The sequence below is a fragment of the Caretta caretta genome, chromosome 2 (genome assembly GCF_965140235.1).
Source record: "Caretta caretta isolate rCarCar2 chromosome 2, rCarCar1.hap1, whole genome shotgun sequence".
Lineage (NCBI taxonomy): Eukaryota > Metazoa > Chordata > Testudines > Cheloniidae > Caretta > Caretta caretta.
The window spans coordinates 20,547,029-20,569,452 of NC_134207.1; positions in this window are offsets into that span (position 1 = coordinate 20,547,029).

The window sequence follows — 22,424 nt, forward strand, 5'->3', positions numbered from 1 at the left end:
CAAGAGCTGGCACACCCAAATCAGGGTTATTCTCCTAACTAACTCCCCTGCAAAAACATGGCACTAACATTATGTTTCCTTCCATCACATTGTTCACCCTGCTTGTGCGTGATACCTCTTCCCCCACCCTATGTCAGTCTATTTAGGTTGTAAGCTCACTAGGCAGGGACTGTCTACTGTTCTGCTTTTAGAAAAGGAGTACTTGTGGCACCTTAGAGACTAACCAATTTATTTGAGCATGAGCTTTCGTGAGCTACAGCTCACTTCATCGGATGCATCCGATGAAGTGAGCTGTAGCTCACGAAAGCTCATGCTCAAATAAATTGGTTAGTCTCTAAGGTGCCACAAGTACTCCTTTTCTTTTTGCGAATACAGACTAACACGGCTGTTACTCTGAAACCTGTTCTGCTTTTGTACAGTGCCTAGTACAATGGGCCCTGTTCTTGTCTGGCCCTTAGGCACTACTGTAATAAAAATGACTAGATAATACTATTGAAGCCCATTAAGGTTGCAAGTTAAGAAAGGTATCTGTGTCACAGTTTCTTAAGAGGAGTTTACTGGGGAGGTTTTCCAGTTTATGCTTCTCAGGACAATTACATGACCATGGCTGGAAGACCTTTCTGTGCAGAACCACTTCTTCACAGATACAGTGACCCTTTGATAGATTATTGTAAATCTAGAAAGGGCCTGTTGTAAACCAAATGATGCCGCATTGTGTGCTCTCTTCAGTTTTTTCTGGCACCCGCCGATAATGGGCCGTAATTAATGTTCTCCGAGTCTCCAATGTCTTTTGCAATATTTAACGTTTGGACAGATGATAGCTGGGACATAGCTCTGTGCCTGGATTTGTCAGAGGCATTGCTCCCAAGCCAGGCCAGGGTAGAAGTTTGTCCAGTGGAACAAAAGAGTGATAGGGGAACATCAAAAACTCACAATCAACAGTTGAGTTAGATACGCACCTCAAAGTCTCAGGGAATGTCAGCACTACAAACATAAGTTGTATATTAGGTTGACTTACAGCCACTGCAGCAGTTATTGCGGTGGTGCATGTCTACACTACCCTTCTGTGGTTGGTGGTGCACATCCTCACTAGGAGCGCTTCCACCAACCTAAGAGGGGGCAGTGTGGGGAGCTGAGAGCCTGATCTCAGCTCTGCTGGCAGCTCCCTGTCAGGAGCCTGGCTGCCCCACAGGCTCCCAAGGTCCCGGTGGGCTGCCCCTGCTCATCTCCTCGTTCCCTGCCAAGAGTCGGTGGGAAGCCACACACCCCTGCCCCCCGCTCCTCTCTGGGAGTGGGGAGGTAGCTGCCAGGGGCTTGTTGGACTCCCTGCCCACTTCCCGCTGGGAGCCAGGCAGCCTTGTCAATTTCACTGCTTCCTGGCTCCCAGCTAGGATCCCCTCCAGCTGCCCAGCTCTCCAGGGAAGTGGGGGCTTTCTTGTCAATTTCATGGCTCCTGCAGTGAAATTGACAAGACAGCCAATTTTGGGGACGCAGTATCTACACAGACACTGCATCGCCCTAACTACATCAACGTAAGCCTTATGCCTCTCATGGAGGTGGAGTTCTTAGGTTGGTGTAGTCGGGTCCTTACATCCGTGGGAGGAAGGCTTTAGTGTGCACACTGACATAATTAGGTTGTCTTAAGCTGTTTTACGTAGATCTAACTGTGTAGTGTAGACAAGTCCGAAGAGTGAGGTTGTATGCTGTGCCCCCAGGAGATGTGGCACACACAGGTTCAGCTCATTAGATGGTTTTAAAAGGCTAAATGGACACAAATCAGATATTAGGAATGGCAATATACAAAAACCTGAAGGAGAACACTTCAACCTCCCTGGACACACACTAGCAGATTTAAAGGTAGCCATCCTGCAGCAAAAAAACTTCAGGACCAGACTTCAAAGAGAACCTGCTGAGCTTCAGTTCATTTGCATCAGCTCAGGATTAAACAAAGACTGTGACTGGCTCGCCAACGACAAAAGCAGTTTCTCCTCCCTTGGTGTTCACACCTCAACTGCTAGAAGAGGGCCTCATCCTCCCTGATTGAACTGACCTCGTTATCCCGAGCCTGATTCTTGCTTGCATATTTATACCTGCCTCTGGGAATTTCCACTACATGCATCCGACAAAGCGGGTATTCACCCATGACCGCTCATGCTCCAATACGTCTGTTAGTCTATGAGATGCCACAGGACTCTTTGCCGCTTTTAAATTTCATAGAATCATAGAATATAAGGGTTGGAAGGGACCCCTGAAGGTCATCTAGTCCAACCCCCTGCTCGAAGCAGGACCAAATCCCAGTTAAATCATCCCAGCCAGGGCTTTGTCAAGCCTGACCTTAAAAACCTCTAAGAAAGGAGATTCTACCACCTCCCTAGGTAACGCATTCCAGTGTTTCACCACCCTCTTAGTGAAAAAGTTTTTCCTAATATCCAATCTAAACCTCCCGCACTGCAACTTGAGACCATTACTCCTCGTTCTGTCATCTGCTACCATTGAGAACAGTCTAGAGCCATCCTCTTTGGAACCCCCTTTCAGGTAGTTGAAAGCAGCTATCAAATCCCCCCTCATTCTTCTCTTCTGCAGGCTAAACAATCCCAGCTCTCTCAGCCTCTCCTCATAACTCATGTGTTCCAGACCCCTAATCATTTTTGTTGCCCTTCGCTGGACTCTCTCCAATTTATCCACATCCTTCTTGAAGTGTGGGGCCCAAAACTGGACACAGTACTCCAGATGAGGCCTCACCAATGTCGAATAGAGGGGAACGATCACGTCCCTCGATCTGCTCGCTATGCCCCTACTTATACATCCCAAAATGCCATTGGCCTTCTTGGCAACAAGGGCACACTGCTGACTCATATCCAGCTTCTCGTCCACTGTCACCCCTAGGTCCTTTTCCGCAGAACTGCTGCCTAGCCATTCGGTCCCTCATCTGTAGCGGTGCATTGGGTTCTTCCGTCCTAAGTGCAGGACCCTGCACTTATCCTTATTGAACCTCATCAGATTTCTTTTGGCCCAATCCTCCAATTTGTCTAGGTCCTTCTGTATCCTATCCCTCCCCTCCAGCGTATCTACCACTCCTCCCAGTTTAGTATCATCCGCAAATTTGCTGAGAGTGCAATCCACACCATCCTCCAGATCATTTATGAGGATATTGAACAAAACCGGCCCCAGGACCAACCCTTGGGGCACTCCACTTGATACCGGCTGCCAACTAGACATGGAGCCATTGATAACTACCCGTTGAGCCCGACAATCTAGCCAGCTTTCTACCCACCTTATAGTGCATTCTTCCAGCCCATACTTCCTTAACTTGCTGACAAGAATACTGTGGGAGACCGTGTCAAAAGCTTTGCTAAAGTCAAGAAACAATACATCCACTGCTTTCCCTTCATCCACAGAACCAGTAATCTCATCATAAAAGGTGATTAGATTAGTCAGGCATGACCTTCCCTTGGTGAATCCATGCTGGCTGTTCCTGATCACTTTCCTCTCATGCAAGTGCTTCAGGATTGATTCTTTGAGGACCTGCTCCATGATTTTTCCAGGGACTGAGGTGAGGCTGACTGGCCTGTAGTTCCCAGGATCCTCCTTCTTCCCTTTTTTAAAGATTGGCACTACATTAGCCTTTTTCCAGTTATCCGGGACTTCCCCCGTTCGCCACGAGTTTTCAAAGATAATGGCCAATGGCTCTGCAATCACAGCCGCCAATTCCTTCAGCACTCTCGGATGCAACTCGTCCGGCCCCATGGACTTGTGCACGTCCAGCTTTTCTAAATAGTCCCTAACCACCTCTATCTCCACAGAGGGCTGGCCATCTCTTCCCCATTTTGCGATGCCCAGCGCAGCAGTCTGGGAGCTGACCTTGTTAGTGAAAACAGAGGCAAAAAAAGCATTGAGTACATTAGCTTTTTCCACATCCTCTGTCACTAGGTTGCCTCCCTCATTCAGTAAGGGGCCCACACTTTCCTTGGCTTTCTTGTGCCCTTGGGAATCTGTGCCAGTTGGGGGTTGAAATGTCTCTCCCCGTCCCGTCCCCCCCGCCAGTGTCTTAAGCAGCCCAGGAATTGGCTCTAACTCACAGCAGCCCTATTTGGATTGACTGTGGGGCAGCTGCACAATCTGGACCTGCGCAGAGAGGCTGCAGTGAGCAAACAGTGTAGCAAAAGCCTTGCTACAGTCATGCCTTTGAGGTGCCACCTGCTACTCTTGTCCTACCCCCCGTGGGTCCCTGCACCCGCACTTGTGAGGACACCGGTGGCTGTGCTATATCACGCCTGCTCCAGGGGAATTATCCCTCAGCTGGCTGAGGAAACATCGCAGATGTCAAGAATCCCACTCCCGCAGAGGCTGCTCAAGACAATCTGCCACCTAAAACTTCGGTGGGCTGCCCCCCTCCTGCTCCCTGGAACAGGGGTCCTCAACCAGGGTGCGCGCTGGACTTTCTGGGGAGGCCCAGCAAGCCTTCTGATGGGTCAGTTGTTATGGCAGAAGTGTGTGTGGGGGGGGAGAGGGCTAAGCACCCGGTAACAGCGCCACTCACTCAGGTTTGACCTGGACATCCTCTGTCATAACCGAGGGAGGGGGTATGGGGGGTGGCCGCCCGCATCCGAGTGAATGGCATTGCACCCTGCTGCATAGGGTCGCAGCACCACCCAGGTTTGGGTGGGCTGGCTCTGCCAACCTAGGCAGAATCTGCCACTCTAGGCAGCTGCCTAGTGCCCGCTCTCCAGATCTGAAAATTATCATGACTGCTACCCAGCCTGTTAAAGAAGGTTCTCTCACAAGATTTTCCATACTTCCTTGTTCTGGCTAGGTCATAAATCCCAGAAGAGCCTTTCTTGTGGTGTTCTGGGCAGCCCTTCCAGTTCTGGTCCTTGCTGAATCCTGGCAGTGCACAATAACATTAAGTATATGTCACACCTATATATACACCACTTCCCATTTGAGGATCTCAAAGCACTTTAGTAATCTTAGTTAATTAAGCTGTGCAACTCTCCTGTGAGGTGAGGACATATTTCCCCATGATACAGATATGGAAACTGAGGAACAGAGATCAAATGATTTCCCCAATGTCAGACAAGCAACTTATGTCAGAGATGTGTCCAGTACCAGGACCCCAGTCCCACTCCTGTGTCTTAACCACAAGACTAGAGTTAGACCAAATGTTCAGCCACTTACAGATAAAATCAGGGAATGAGTTTCTAATCTGGATGTGGATCCAAACTTCCCCCAAAGTTTGGGGCTGCTTGGATCAAGGGGTGTAGATTCAGATCCAGCTCTTCACAAAGCCATCCTTCCCACCACCTTGAAAAATGCTGAGCGGAAAGGAGTTAGATGAGCATTTCAGAACCTGCAATGGAATTTAGCTCACATTTGTTTCCAAAAAGGAGCAAAGGATAGAATGAGGAGTTCTTATTGTTTTCCCAAGTGGTTTTCTCATCGCTAGTAGTGAATTCAGTGTCTAGCAAGCTGTATTTCCACAGGTGGAAGAAAGAGAGAGAGACAGAGAGAGAGAGAGAGAGAGAGGATGAGCTGCATTTTGTCTTCCTTATTGATCCCTTGTTACAAAAATTCAATATGTTACTGGTGGAGACACAAGAGTTGTCAGCACTGCATCAGGCAATCCCACAACCAAAAATGATACAAAACAGCTTTAAAAATCCAAACGTTCACACACCATGCAAGGTCCGGCTGTACCCATCCAGGAGATCCTACTGGAGTATTCAGATCAGATTTCCTATGAAATCTCTTGTAGTCTGCTAGAAACCTTGATGCGAGAATGATCTCAGTAGTCCAAGTTCTGGACTCAGTTATATGTCTGCAACCTCATTAGAACTACATGAATACAAAAGAGAGCACAGTTTGGAGAGTACTGCAATCTGGAAGACAAAACACCAGTAACTGCATCAGCACCATCCTTGTATCTTGTACAAATCCTTCTCTAGTGTTATTGCAGTACCACCCTTTGTATATTGTCTGAACCTTGAAGCAATTTGCCTTAGGCAAATTTCATAAGCCTTCAGAAAGTTTGGACACTGTGCTTTGAAGGGTCTACAAATTGGTTAGAAATCTCATGAGAAGACTTCCCATATTTTTTGATTTTATCTAGCTTGGAAATATCAAGAGAATAGCCTCAGGTATCAAACAGAAACAAGGGTAATCACCTTTTTAATCCCAGTTGCTGAATACTGTGCAGAGATCCTAATGGAGGAAGTATAGAGACATCAGAGCAGGTTCAGATCCCCACTGCACCAGGAGAAATCCAGAGTAATTTAGCTGAAGCCCATAGAGTGAATGGGATCACAATCTGGTCGACTGCCTAGATGTATTGTTCATTCAGAAATGTACATGAAGATAGAGATGGATTGCAGACAATATACATAACGTTTGCCTTTAAAACAAAATTCCCTTAACACATGAACAGACTTTTTGGACAATTTGATCTGGAATGTTTGGAATCCCTTTAAATAAACATCTAACTTATATGAGTTTATCCATTAAATGAACATATGTGGACTTTAGGACTTGAGTTATTTGCACCGTTACCAGGAGATAACTGTTGATGGTAATCCAGTTGCAGAATAGTTTCTATTGTTTCCAGTGAAACTGTTTTCATAAAATAGCATGAATTGACCTTAGCATTGCCTACAATGATATATGGTGAAACCATTAAACAAGCAAACAACAGGGGAATAAAACCAAAAGAACCTAGACAAACTGTGAAGGATTAAACCTAATCTGCATTAAATCTGTATGTTAAAAGGTCTTTGCAGGGTACACCATTTGAGTTAGCTTTCAATATGTGCAAATATATGCAGTTGAAACACACTGGATTTTCATTTCAGAACAGCTACTTTTTACACACACACACATGTAAATTAATTAATGCCCTCATGGTGCAATAGCCAGGAACTCTATTAGAGAGCATGAATATGAATCATTCGAGTTTTACTTTAACAGGGTTGGCTTTTAGTGCACTGTATCTGTACTATTAGTCACTAGCTGTGGAATTCATCCTTACCCTGGCTCTGTTTGAGTCAGTTTACTACATGAGAAATGTGTCCACTCAGCTACATATCACTGAGATTGTTTTGGGGTTTTAGAACAATAATGAATGCCGCAGAAGGAAAAAAAAGGAATAATAGATAACTGGCAAATGCCACTGACTGTTTTAGGGGATAAAGAGCTTGCCAAGTTTGCATCGCTTGTGAGTCTAACTTCCTGATTGTCAGAGAAGATCCTGGAATGGAATGTTTTCTGAAAAAAAAATTAAAATCCAAGTCCACAAAAGTCTAAATATTTCACGTCAGCATTTTTAAATGAAATGTTTCAATTTTTCAAGTTCAAATTAGTTTTTGTTTTGAAATTCCTTCCATTTAATTTTTAAAAATGCAAAATAATTTTTTTTAAAAAGGTCAAGGTCAAAATAAAACATTTTGTTTGACCCCAAATTAAATATTTTTCAACTTCTCAATTTGCCAGAAGTTCTGAAGAATTGAGTTTTCAGATCAACCCCAAACTATTTTCCCCCCAGTTTTTCAGAACGGCCAGAGAACAACATTTTCCATTATTCCCCCATCTCTAGCCATGATTTCAAATGCTGAGGGGCTGTACATTCCATTCCGAAGGTTGCTTATGCAGCTGCACTGGGTCAGATCCTGTGTCCTTAATCTAGTACAACTCTCACTGAAGTCAACAGGACAAGTCAGAAAGGAATTCAGGATTTGCCTCCCTGCTCAAACAGTTTGTCCTACATTTCAGTCTGTAGCACCTTGACAGAAGTTTGGAAGTTGGGGCAAATTGGTGTAGCTCCATTGAAGTGAATGGAGCTGCACCAGTTTACACCAGCAAAGAATTTAACCCCAAGTCATCAAGCTTAGATATAAAAGCAAACCCCTGAATAAAGAATATTTCCTGAACGTGATACATTCCACCTCTGTTTCAATAGCATTTCTGGATCTTGAGTGTTTTGAAGCCTCTAAAAATGGAGTTGCTATAAAGAAGGAAGAAATATGAGATTTAACACAATAGGGCTTAATATCCCTAAAGCCCAGATATAGTAACCTCACATCCCAAAGAATGGTACAAAGCAATTCTGCATTATATTAGCTACCGTTCCATCCAGAGTGATGATTCTGTTGCTACTGGGAAATCTTTTCATTTGGATTTCTGTGACAGGTTGCTTGCTAACCTCTGGTAGTTAGAATTGTGAGTAGGTGGAAGCCAATTTGACTTGGCTGAGTGGGAAAACTTTTCCTGGTTTTTTTTTGTGTTTTGCCTATTGGCTAAAAAACCATCTCTGATTTTCTTTTGGGCTACTTTTATTTCTCTTCTACTCTTTAAAATCACTTTCCCAAAAGAATAGGTGCTCAATTTTGGAGCTACTTAGTGTGGTTGAGTAGCGTAATTACAGTAGAGAGAGAAAGCTTGTGCTCAGATACTGAGGCGATGAGGCCATATAGGCAGGCAGAATATTTTCTACCAGTAGAATTGCTGTTTGCTACATCAGCTCCAGGACACACGGCTTCCTAAGTGATCTATCTATGGCACTTACATGGACCTCATCACCACAGTCTCTGAGCACCTCAGAATCTTTAATGTATTGAGTCTTACAGTACCCCTGTGAGGAAAAGAAGTACCAGCACCCCCATTTTACAGAGCGGGCACAGACAGAGAGACAATGTGTTGCCCAAGGTCACAGAGAACATGTCTACACAACAAGCAACAGCCCACAGCAGCAAATCTCAGGCTTAGATTCAGGCTGACGACAGATGACAGAGTCAGGCTTTCAGGGTTCATGCTACCGTGCTAAAAATTGCTGTGTAGATCCAGGCTCTGAAGCCTAGGGAGAAGGTGGGCTTCAAAGTCCAAGCTATTTTTAGCACTTTAGTGCGAGCCCCACAAGCCTGAGTCTGGTGACCTGGGCTCTAAGCCACACTGCTGTGTAGACGTACCCACAGGAAGTCTATGGCAGGGCAGAGAATTGAAGGCAGGTCTCCTGAGTTCTAGGTGAATGGCCAAACAATCAGACCATCCTTTTTGTCCCCTAGTTCTTGACCTCCCCTGACTGTAGACTGATCTTCAAATGCTAACTATAGCAGTTTAATAACTCATATAATCAGGTAGGGCCAAATTGTGCCTGGCTCTGACACTGATACACAAAGTATGAGGGAGCAGGGGAGTGCTAGGAGCCTTCTTTTCCCTACAGCATGGCCCACATTAGGGACAGGTAGAAGGGCAGTCCTTGTGCTACTAAGAGAGCCAAGGAGGACAAAAGAGGCAGGGCATAGCTTAGCCCTTTCATTCCCTACAACAGCTTGCAGAGCACGAGTGGAGAACACTGCCCAGAGTGGGATGTAGCAGCAAGGATGAGATCCTGATGGGATAGTACAAAGGAGTTGCAGTGTGGGACAGAATTTTCCCCAAATGTATACATCATTCACTACTTTCCTTTCAAATTAATGAATCTAAACATCTACCAGGTCTGAAGACTGGTCCAACTGAAGATCTACCATTTTATTTTGCTGGCACATTTCTTTGGATGCTAAATGCTGGCTCATGACTACTTCGAGCAGAAAGATCACAGGTGAAATTTCAAAGACAAGGTAAGTGGGAAAACCTGGCTTATATCACAAAAGCATCTCATAACAGGCTTGACCCTGCACAGTGCAGGGAAGGAGTATTGCGCATAGCAGGGTAAGATAAAACATCTCTATCACACTTCCCCTTCGCTAGAGCATCACCTTAATTAAACCTGGGTGCCACCCCCCACGTTACTCCAGGTAGTGGGTTGCTTCTCTGATGCCTTTTGCAGTAACATAAGGATGGCTTCTTTTTCACTTCTAAAAATCCTCCTCGGCAACTTTCTGATACTGATATAAAATACCTGATGCAGACATGCATTCGGCAGGTATTTGTTCTCCTATCAGTTACTGAAGATTGATGGAGAAGCAAAAGCAAAACGATCATAGTTGATGGTGATAATGATGGTGGAAATAATAAACCAGGTGGGTAAGGAATCCAAGCTGCTACTCAGTAAGACATATACAGGTGTGTAGCCATGATATCTCATACAGTGCCTGATATCCTCTTGTGGCATAGCTAAGCCAGTGATCTGTGCAACCCCTTCCAATTACTGCTAGAAGGCACTGTTGATAAAGAAAATGGATTAGAAGTGCATCGTATATCACTTATTGTATGTGAACTTTTGACATGACCGTCTCCCTGGTGTCATTCACCACATGCCACATTCATAGAATCATAGATTATCAGGGTTGGAAGGGACCTCAGGAGGCCATCTAGTCCAACGCCCTGTTCAAAGCAGGACCAATCCTCAACTAAATCATCTCAGCCAGGGCTTTATCAAGCCTGACCTTAAAAACTTCTAAGGAAGGAGATTCCACCAGCTCCCTAGGTAACGCATTCCAGTGCTTCACCACCCTCCTAGGGAAAAAGTTTTCTTTCCTTCCTTTTCCATTCAGATTTCAATCTGTTCCACACAACCTGACTGTTATCATAGCAATGAGGGAATTCAATAACACTGTAGATTTTGAGCAACACTTGCATGGTAGATATCACTTCCAAGTGTAGCCTTCTGAGCGAGCATTTACTACAGTTTAGCCATTCGTGTTTCCATTCTGATGTCTTTGTGGGTCTGATCTTTAAAATGACATGAGCCTGACTTTTCGCAAAGAATATCTGGTGGGTTAAAGAGGTGGGAGCCAGTTTTTCAAGCACTCTCAGTACGTGACAGATCCTCAAAAGGGTGAAGCTCCTCTTTAGGCACCTAAATAGGGCCTAGATTTTCAAATGCGCTCAACATCCAAGAGCTCCCATAGTGATACGTACTTATAGCTAAATTTGCCATTCATAGCACTTGTGAACATTTGGCCCCTATGGTGGGAACTGAGTCCTTCTGAAAATTCCAGCTGTATAGCATCACTTCGGGAGGAAATCCTGAAGCCTGAAAATGAAATTTAGAAAATTGGGGCACAGGGCTGCAACCTCAACTCACATGAGATATCCTTCTTTATGCCACTAGTCTCACTGAAGTCAAAGTCTAGTAGTTACAGCTGACTGGGAACATTCTGTCAATGTTTTTTGGAAACATGCAGTTTCCATAAAATCAAAATTTCTATTTGTTTTTTCCCCCAAAATTTCTTGAGTTTTCCATGGGGGAAATTGAAACAAAATCCTTTGTTCCATGTTGGCTCAACCTGAATCAGAACATTTTGGTCTGTCAAACTGAATCAAAACATTTGGTTTAAGGTCCATTCATCTTTAATCTGTATCTGCCTGAGCTACCCTGGTGCCTATTGGGAGTTATAGTTTTTGTGCCTCAAGCTCCCCTCCTCCACATGAACTGGGCTCCCTGGTTGGACTACATCTCTCATGGCAGAACTCTGTCTCTCCTTTGGTTGAACTAACATGGTGCATCATGGGAGTTGTGTGACCAAAGTGCATTATGGGAGATCTAGTCCAGCTAGGGACCCAGCACATAGCAGACAATGAGGGCATGAGGCTCTCCAATTACAGCAATTCAGGGGAACACAGATTAACAAGCAGAAATGAAACGTTTCAATTCGGTTCAGCAAACTGAAAGGAGACAGTTTGATTTGGGAATGTTGAAATGTTTCATTTTGATTGGAAATATTGAAGCAAAATATTTGGAATAAAAATATTTTGGACAGTTCTGCCCATTTTGCAAAACAAATTCAATATTTCAACTTTTCATCCTGAATAAATTTCAAAATATTAGAATTTTCTGCTGGATGGACAGAATTTTGACTAGCAGTGCTAGTATTGGTTATCGGACAGGGTGTCTATGCTCTGAAGATTTAAGCATGCACACGTGCTTCTTTAATTACTTTTGGAGCTCAATTTATGGACCAATGTACTTTGATTTTATGGCATTATATTTAGGGCCCCACCAAATTCACAGTCCTTTTGGTCAATGTCACTGTCATAGGATTTTAAAAATAATACATTTCATGATTTCAGCTACTTAAATCTGAAATTTCACGGTGTTGTAATTGTAGAGGGCCTGAACCAAAAAGGAATTGGGGGGGTGTCCCAAGGTTATTGTAGGGGGGGTTACGGTATTGCTACCAGTACTTCTATGCTGCTGCTGATGGTGACGCTGTCTTCAGAGCTGGGCGGCCGGAGAGCGGCGGCTGCTGGCCGGGAGCCCAGCTCTGAAGGCAGAGCCGCCGCCAGCAGCAGCGCAGAAGGAAGGACGGCCTGGTGTGGTATTGCCACCCTTCCTTCTGCGCTGCTGCCTGCAGAGCTGGGCCCTCAGTCAGCAGCCGCCACTCTCCGGCCGCCCAGCTCTGCAGGCAGCAGTGCAGAAGGAAGGGTGGCCTGGTGTGGTATTGCCACCCTCACTTCTGCGCTGCTGCTGGCGGGGCGCTGCCTTCAGAGCCGGGCACCCGGCCAACAGCCACCGCTCTCTGGCCACCCAGCTCTGAAGGCTGCGCAGAAGTAAGGGTGGCAACACCGTGACCCCCCCTAAAATAACCTTGTGATCCCCCTGCAACTCCCTTTTGGGTCGGGACCCCCAAATTGAGAAACGCTGGTCTCCCCATGAAATCATAGAATCATAGAATCATAGAATATAAGGGTTGGAAGGGACCCCAGAAGGTCATCTAGTCCAACCCCCTGCTTGAAGCAGGACCAAATCCCAGTTAAATCATCCCAGCCAGGGCTTTGTCAAGCCTGACCTTAAAAACCTCTAAGAAAGGAGATTCTACCACCTCCCTAGGTAACGCATTCCAGTGTTTCACCACCCTCTTAGTGAAAAAGTTTTTCCTAATATCCAATCTAAACCTCCCCCACTGCAACTTGAGACCATTACTCCTCGTTCTGTCATCTGCTACCATTGAGAACAGTCTAGAGCCATCCTCTTTGGAACCCCCTTTCAGGTAGTTGAAAGCAGCTATCAAATCCCCCCTCATTCTTCTCTTCTGCAGGCTAAACAATCCCAGCTCCCTCAGCCTCTCCTCATAACTCATGTGTTCCAGACCCCTAATCATTTTTGTTGCCCTTCGTTGGACTCTCTCCAATTTATCCACATCCTTCTTGAAGTGTGGGGCCCAAAACTGGACACAGTACTCCAGATGAGGCCTCACCAATGTCGAATAGAGGGGAACGATCACGTCCCTCGATCTGCTCGCTATGCCCCTACTTATACATCCCAAAATGCCATTGGCCTTCTTGGCAACAAGGGCACGCTGCTGACTCATATCCAGCTTCTCGTCCACTGTCACCCCTAGGTCCTTTTCCGCAGAACTGCTGCCTAGCCATTCGGTCCCTAGTCTGTAGCTGTGCATTGGGTTCTTCTGTCCTAAGTGCAGGACCCTTATTGAACCTCATCAGATTTCTTTTGGCCCAATCCTCCAATTTGTCTAGGTCCTTCTGTATCCTATCCCTCCCCTCCAGCGTATCTACCACTCCTCCCAGTTTAGTATCATCCGCAAATTTGCTGAGAGTGCAATCCACACCATCCTCCAGATCATTTATGAAGATATTGAACAAAACCGGCCCCAGGACCGACCCTTGGGGCACTCCACTTGATACCGGCTGCCAACTAGACATGGAACCATTGATAACTACCCGTTGAGCCCGACAATCTAGCCAGCTTTCTACCCACTTTATAGTGCATTCTTCCAGCCCATACTTCCTTAACTTGCTGACAAGAATACTGTGGGAGACCGTGTCAAAAGCTTTGCTAAAGTCAAGAAACAAAAGCTTTGCTAAAGTCAAGAAATCTGTATAGTGTAGGGTAAAAGCACACAAAAGACCAGATTTCACAGTCCGTGACACGTTTTTCATGGCCGTGAGTATGGTAGGGCTCTAATTATCTGACTTTGAAAGATATTGTGATGCACTCTGGGATGAAACCTGGCAATGGCTTACCAGTGCCCCACACTACCACTTAAAGCAGAGGGGGCAAACTACGGCCCGCGGGCCACATCCGGCCCCCGGGACCCTCCTGCCCGGCCCATGAGCTCCTGGCCCAGGAGGCTTGCCCCCCAGCCCCTCCTCTGCTTTCCCCTTCCCCCGTAGCCTCAGCTCCCTGCGCTGCCAGCGCAATGCTCTGGGCGGGGGGCCGTGAGCTCCTGGGGCAGAGCAGCTGCAGAGCCTGGCCTGACCCCGTGCTCTGTGCTGCACGGTGCATGGCTGGTGCTGCGCCACCGGTGCTCCAGGCAGCGTGGTAAGGGGGCGGGGAGCAGGGGGGGTTGGATAGAGGGCAGGAGAGTTTGGGGGGTGGTCAGGTGCTGGGGGTGTGGATAGGGGTTGGGGAACAGGGGGGTTGGATGGGGCAGGAGTCCCAGGGGGACAGTCAGGAAGGAGAGGAGGGGTTGGATGGGGCAGCAGGGGGCAGTCAGGGGCAGGGGTTCCGGGGGCAGTCAGGGGACAGGAAGCAGGAGGGGTGGATGGGGCTGCAGGGGGTCAAGGGATGGTCAGGGGACAGAAAGTGGTGTGTGTGTGTGTGGATGGGGCAGGGGTCCCCGGGGGCCATCAGGCAACAAGGGGGGTTGGATGGGACAGGAGTCCCAGGGGGGCCATCAGGGGGAGAAGCAGGGGGGGTCGGCTAGAGGGTGGGGGCCGTGACATGCCTGGCTGTTTGGGAAGGCACAGCCTCCCCTAACCGGCCCTCCATACAATTTCGGAAACCCGATGTGGCCCTCAGGCCAAAAAGTTTGCCCGCCCCTGACTTAAAGGTTTAGGAAAGGAAGTGAAAAATACTGTATGTAATTGAAACTTCTGGGGGGATTTAAATAGGCAAGATACTGGGGCATCGTGTGAAGCTTACAAGTATTGATAAAGGAAGTAGGCTAGAAAGAGTGATGGAGACAGAGTTTTGGGGTGCTCTAAGACATACACGGAATCTGGTTTAATCCTTTATGTTGCTGATGTAACTGCATTTCATTGAAATCTGAGACTCTCTTCTTCCTTGAGAGAACTCCAGTGAGAATCCAAGTTAGAATGTAACCAGGTCCCTAGGACTAGCACCTCTACTCTTAGAAAAACTGCCATGGGATGTCTAATGAGCACGAGCGGGGAGGACTTTGATTTGACTTCCTATTATTCTAGGGGGCCAGATCGTTGTGGCAGGGATTGTCTTTATTTTTGTGCTTTATAGAGCAACAAGCAAATAATAAATATTACTCATTATTATGTTCTAACAGAAGGCCTCTCCAGAAGCAAAATGTCTTCTAAAACCAGGCTGGAGCACTGATTCCGTGTTGACTCAAAGTCAAGCAGGCCTCTTGCTGAATCACTGTAGCCCCTGGACTTGCCAGCAGGGCTTTCTGTTCAGCTACTGCCCCAGACTTGCCCCTGCTTTGCTTTAAGAGATGTGATCACAGCCCAAGGTGGTATGAATGTCCCTTTTTAAAATCAGCTGATAAACGGTCGGGTACTATTTCTTTTATTGTTCTTTATTCCCTATAGGACAGAAGGCATGGCCTAGAGGTGTAAACTGCAGGTGTGAAGAACCCAAGACCGGAGACATAGGTCCAAAGAATCAGTAATCAGATGAGAAAAGTTTGCAGTACCAAGGGCTGTTATGCCCAGATGGTCATTAATCCCATGTGGCAAGGTCGTTCTTATTACACTTTATGTGTGGAAAAGGTAATGTTCATAGTTATTTAGGTGTGATGGAGTTTCATTTGGCACTGAATATTACTCAGTCAGATTGCATGACCAACTACTCAGCATTAATCTGTCTTAAAATCAGAGGCCACACTTCAGCCCTGGTATTGGGTCGGGCAGTGCTCCAGTCAAAGGCATTGCACCTGCTTATACCCAGAGAGGAATTTGGCCCATTGTGGTTAGTGCCCCCCTAAACAAGGAAACGTTTCGGATAAAGCAATGGGAATCAGCTGCTGTGCAATACTGAGATCCTGGTGGAGACTCCTCAGAAATAAACCTGCCATGCAGACTGAGAGGCCAAGCTCCATTAGGGGAGTGAAGGGAAAGAATTCTCTAGCAGCCCGAGTGACAATGTTTGGGGGAGAAAAATCAGCCACTGTAAATAGTGAAAGCGTATAGAGCCCAGGTTGAATGTGCTTTTGTGCCTAGTGCATCAGAGAAATTACTCAAAAAGAACTCAGCTGTGAAAATATGGCCCCTGCATTCCTGCTAAGGTGAGCGAGTCTTGTTATGATCTGCTGGGTAAATGCTAGCTGTACAACCTAAACCTGCTTGGGTGAATCTTTAATGCACATACAATTCCCCCCTCCCCGCCCCTCCAGATTTAAATAAGGGGAGAGAATTCAGTATTTGAACAGGAATTTACTTTATGGGTTATCCAATTCTTTTTATTCCTTTCTTTGTAATAGCTGAGAGCCAGGACAAGCACTCAACCCCTCTTCCCCCTCCCAACCTGATCTGTTCTCCAAGATGTGCAGCAGATAATAGGAAGCAGAATGCACGTTTTTGTGCACAGCCACTTTTTTATTCAAACTACCTTTAAACTGGGCAAGATTCAAGGTGTAAACGAAGGCAGGATACCGCCTGAAGAGTTGTAATAAAAAATACCTAATGGGCTTCTGTGGGATGTGAATTAATCTGTTTCATGAGAGGAAAGATGTTGGATAACTCTGAATATTCTAGCAGGGATTCATTTCACACCTACAGGAATTTACTATTCTGCATACTGCATTAGGTAGAAATACCCCATTGGATTTTACCCTCTAATGTCTATATAATAAAGGTAATATATATTCTTAGCACATAAGCAATAAATAGGAAACATTCGAAAAGACTGTCTTCCGGAGGAAATTCTTGATTTTATGGGATGCACATTAGTTCCTACAATAAAAGAACACAAATCAAAACCAGCCACTCAACAGTGGATGAGTGAATGATTATCCTGGGCTTCTAATGAAACCATACTCTGAAAGGCATTAGAAAGATTGATTACAGTTTAGTTAGCTGACACCCCTGCCCGCTGTGTCCATTGTTGCAATGAATCTATCCAGAAATATATCTCTGAGAGCATATGTGTGTGCGTGTGTTTGTGTCTGTGTTTTGCTGTAAGTTATGCATTGCAGGCTCTCTTGTAGTATAGTAAACAAACTGATTTGTAGCTCTTCACAATTTCCATGCCACTGTGAACATACTTCCAAAGTGGGACTCCCAAAATGACTCATTTTCCACAAGTCTGATAGTCATTTCAATTAACACATTTACCAAAGTATTTACAACAGGCACTCCTGTTTAGAAGAAAGCAAGATGAATCAAGCCTATCACCTAGGTTGTTTTAAAAAGAAATGCTAAATTAAATCATTGTCACAAGTTATCATTGAGGCTAAGAGCACAATAGGATTAAAAATAAGGACTGGCTGATTGTATGGATAATGAGAGCATTCAGAGCTCCAGTAGCAAGGATTGGAAAATAAAACCAAGGGCCAGATCCTCAGATTGTGCAAATCAGTTAGTTCCATTGACTTCGGTAGAGCCATGCTGATTTACACCATCTGAGGATCTGGCCCCAAGAGTTTTGGAAGGAACATAAACCCTCATGCTTCAGGGCATAAGACCATCTCTAATTATTTTCCCAGGAGAGAGGTTATCTTATAACTGCCCACTGCAAAGGTCCTCGCACCTTCCCTTGTGTACCGGCCACTGCCAAAGACAGGACAACTGGGTTAGGACACTGGGTTGGATGGCTCCCTTGTCCAATCCAGTTTGACAGTTCCTATGTCCCTTTATCTCACAGTGTGCATATCTGTGATAAAGCTGGTGATATTACACAGATCATTATGAGTTCCGTTAAAGGACACTATTATCCGAAGCATTTTTAGATGGTGTTAAATGTTATGTATTTTTTATCTTTGCAAATACATCTCCCAATAAATCCATCCTAGGATCTGCTTCTGATCCCATTGCAGTCAGTGGCAAAACTCTTATTGACTTCCATTCATGCAAGTTCCAGCTGTTCATGCAGGTTCCATCTGTCTTGAAATAAACAATACAGTACAGTGTAAATGGAGATGAAGGTCATTGTTGTTTGTCTCCGTTTCTTGTGTATTACAAGCAGCCCAATGCTCCCTGAACTAGCTACTTATATGATGCTGAGCTGTGTTGTAATTGAAGGGCAGATTCTATGGGCTTGGCTAGGTCTCTGTCTTAATTTCCCCTTATATAGAAATGGGGATAATACTTGCCTCTCTCATGCCCTTGTGCAAATTAGTTAGTTAATGCACGTCAGAGCACTTCAGCAATAGATGTGCTACTAGTATTATTAGCTCTACGGGTGTGCTTATGCCATGAGCAAGAGGAAGAATGGCTTTGTTGAAAGATGCAGGAGGATAAATTAGCTGTTTAGCGCCGCTGGTTCTTCAAACGCTAGCCTTTTGAGCAAAGACACTTCGGTTCTGAGGTCATTGGGGGCCTGAGAGTATCCAGATAGATAGATAGAAAGTACTTAAGGGAGCTTTGGTGAGACAGGTTTTTCAATCTATTTTTCACAGGACTTGCGGGACGCCATCTCGAGATATGCAAAGCGATGATAAATATAATGCAAAGGAAGCTAATCTGAACTGAGAAGGCTTGACTGAATAAAAGGATGCACAAAATCCTAGTGCGGTGTAGGCCAGTATACGTTTGTTTGAACCGTGGTGCTGCCTCCCTTTTCGCTCATGGGAAAGCATGTGTGTTCAAATAGGAAACCAAATGACTAGGTGCCCCAGTCCTTCTACCGCACCTGGGATCTGAGAACTCTCATTCTCCTTTTACTTTCATCACAGATGACACTCCATTTTCTTCAGTACAGCTACTCCTGATTTATACCAGTGTGAGCGAGAGGAGAATTGGACCCAGGGCTTACCACAGGCGGAAGAGAGACATGGCTGTGGAAGCCTGTTCAAATATTGCCAGGATATCAGGGATTCAGTGCTTCTTTCCAGCTCCTATTTCCTCCCTTGGTGACAGCACTGCGTGGGGGTCTCACCTGTCCCATCCTCTCAGCAGCTCGGAAGAACAGTTCCAGCTCTCATGGACTAACTTTTTGGGCCGCTTTTCCTCGTCAGGTGAGCAGCCTGAGGGGAACTGTCACCCGGCTGTGTGCAGCAGCACAGCTGCAGTGAGCAAACACGCGGGAATCTCTCTTGGACTGTCAAAGCGACAGCTACAGGAGTATGTTTAACACAGGTAGACTTCTCCTCTGTGACGCCAGGCAAGCTGTGCCTGGCACGTTGCCTTGAGTAATCCCTTGATTTTAAATTTGTGCTCAGGCAAGTGCCCAGCCAAATCCTCTCTGAGCGTCTGGATTCCTTGTTTAATTATGAAATTTCTCAGTGGCAAATCAAGCCACCTTTCTGGACATAGAGAATTAAAAATAAAGATATGCCAGCAGAAGGAACATAGTGAGGGAAAGGGACCTATAGTCTTTTTGTTACTGGAGATTTCTATATTCCATGTTGCCGCCAAAATACAGGCTTACCTTCCAAGCAGCCTGTAGAAAAGTGTCAACAGTGCTGCGTGTCCTTCTGCACAGCTAGTCGCTGAGAGCTGAGATCTCTTCTCTTCTATTAAAGTTCGTATACCATGCCCATCAACATGGTAGCTGAGCACCTAAGTTTACCTGATTTGTATCGGACCGTTGCCAGCTTTCACTGCGCATGAAAATATACCAGGTTTTTTCATAAATTCATAGATTCCAAGGCCAGAAGGAACCACTGTGATGATCTAATCTGGCCTCCTGTCTAACAAAGGCCAGAGAACTTCCCTAAAATAATTCCTAGAGCAGATCTTTTAGAAAAACATCCAATTTTTATTTTAAAATTGTCAGGGATGGAAAATCCCCCACAACCCTTGGTAAATTGTTCCAATGATTAATTACCCTCCCGTTTAACAGTTTATGACTTATTTTCAGTCTGAATTTGTCTAGCTTCAAATTCCAACTTTTGAGCATGCAACCCAATGGGCACACAGTTTGAGCTAAATTATGTCTTCACCACAAGCCCTGTGTAAGAGGCAGCATTAAGGTGAGCCACCCTTAGGAGCAGCACAGGGGAGAGGAAGTATGGGTCAGTGGTTAGAGTATTAGCCTAGGACTTGGACGACCCAGTTTCAACTCCTTGCTCAGCCACAGATTTTCTGTGTGACCTTGGGCAAATCCCTTAGTCTCTCTGTGCCTTGGTTCCCCATATGTAGACTGGGCATAATAGTACCACCACACCTCACAGTGATGTTGTGAGGATAAATCCATTAAAGATAGTATGGTGGCAGGGATAAATATCTTAGAGGCACAGTTCCCTCTGGAGTGCCATAGTAATTTTCAGGTGGTTTGTACCTGTTTCCTGGTGTGGGGGAAGCAGAGTCTAGGCTCCCACTATTCTTAGCATTTGTCATCTTCACCCAACAGAGGAGTCAATGCAGCTGTACCCACAACTAGAGGTACCTAATGATTCAGCAGGAAAGATTAAATGCCTGTTTCTCTGCTTGAAGTTAATTGAGTGCAGGGAAAATCAGAAACAAAGAATTCTCAATATGGTTTTTTCCCCTGTGGCTTTATCCCCTCTCTCAATGGCTGTACATAGAGAGCTATGCAGAGTCTGCAGGCAGAAGGAGAGACTCATGGGTAAGCCCCGTATTCAATTCCTCGCTCTGCCACAAGTGTCCTTAGATAAATCGTTTAATCTCTCTGTGCCTGAGTTCCTCAGCTGTAAAATGGGTGTAATGATATTTCCTACTTTACAGTGCCTAGCAGAATGGGGCCCCAATTCTACTTGGCTATAAATAAATAATAGAGAAGAGATTGTCAGGAGAGCTGTCAGTCATAAGACTGACTGCCCTTTCTACCAACCAGACTGGTCAACATTTTTTTGAAAGAAATTATTTATTTCAACATTTATTTAAAAATACAACAGAAATTTAGCCCTTCTTCTTTCCAGAGTACAAGTGGTACAATGGCTAACTGGGAAAAATCTCACTGACTGCTAGCAAGAAGAATTATATTTCATGATTGTGACACCTTCTTGTTGTCTCTTTGTCATCAAATAATGTTAATCCAGCAGGAATGCAGCATGCAAATGAACTCAAGTTAAATACAGGGATCCCACAGTGCAAACATCCTCTTCCCAGCAGGCACTGATTGGGACCCTCAGCACAGAGGCCAAGGAGTGCATGGGCCATGGAGACTGAACACCTCTCTGCGCATTAGAGCTGGTCACTCTAGGACAGGGTTAAGGCAATTACTGGGAAAATGGGGAAGCTTGTGATGCTACTTCCCTTGCTGTACCAGTTTGAAGAGGATTTCATCCCCGAGGCCTGTCAAGCCAATACTTCCCACCGGCACTAGAATTCCTTCTAGCAGAGTTTGAAATCACTAAAGGCACAGAGAAATTGTGCGCTGATATGTCACCATCCTGCCAGCCAAAAGTTCCAGTAGATGGCAGGAGCACGTGTATGGCACACAGTGAAATGGGAAGGCAGAAAGCACCTGCCGGCAGAAACAAAAGTCAGAGCCTGTGTCCAGGACTGCCTTGCAGTCAAAGCATAAGCCATATCTTTGATTCTGTTAGGACACCTTTATGATGCCGCACTGACATGAGCTGCCTGCATAGCTGCTTTTGCACCACTGCCCCTCCTTGTAGCTGGTGTGACAGCGTGGCCAGGAAAAAGGGGGAAGTGTGGGTGTTGAGTCCCTGTGCTCTGGTAGGTGCTGGGATAGCCCATTGGACTATTGGTTATTGGTGTAAATTAGAGCAGCCCTTAGGCTGTTCTATCTTGCATAGTGGGCTGAACCGGAAAAGAGAAAAACCCAGCATTGAGAGGGAGGATGCAAAGAGGCTTCAATGCCCCTTTGTGCCTCTTTTCAGTTACTTATATGGTCCCCATCAATATAGTATCTGAACACATGCTTTAATATAAGTATCCTCACAATACCCCTCATGAGAAAGATTGAGTGCAATTATCCCCATTGTACAGATGGGGAACTGAAGCACAGAAAGGCTAAGTGACTTGCTCAAGGTCATGCAGGACATCTGCAGCATAGCAGGGAATTGGACCTTGGTCTCCCAAGACTAGGGTGACCAGCTAGCACGTGTGAAAAATCAGGACAGGGGGTGGAGGGTAATAGGCCTCTATATAAGAAAAAGCCCCAATTATCGGGACTGTCCCTATAAAATCGGGACATCTGGTAGCCCTACCCAAGACTCAGGCTAGCACTCTAACCACTGAATATACTTCCTTTCTTATCCTTCCCTTAATATTTGTATTATGGTGGTATCCCAAAGACCCAATCAGGATCTATATCATATTCTTCTAGGAGCCAGATGTTAGGGGGCTTATTCCTTCACCCACTTACTTCCCTGGTCCTTCTCGCATGAACAGAGAGCAACAATACCCGAAGTCCAAAGGTGCAAACAATTTGATGTTTATTGGGGTGAACTTCCAACAAGCATGATTCC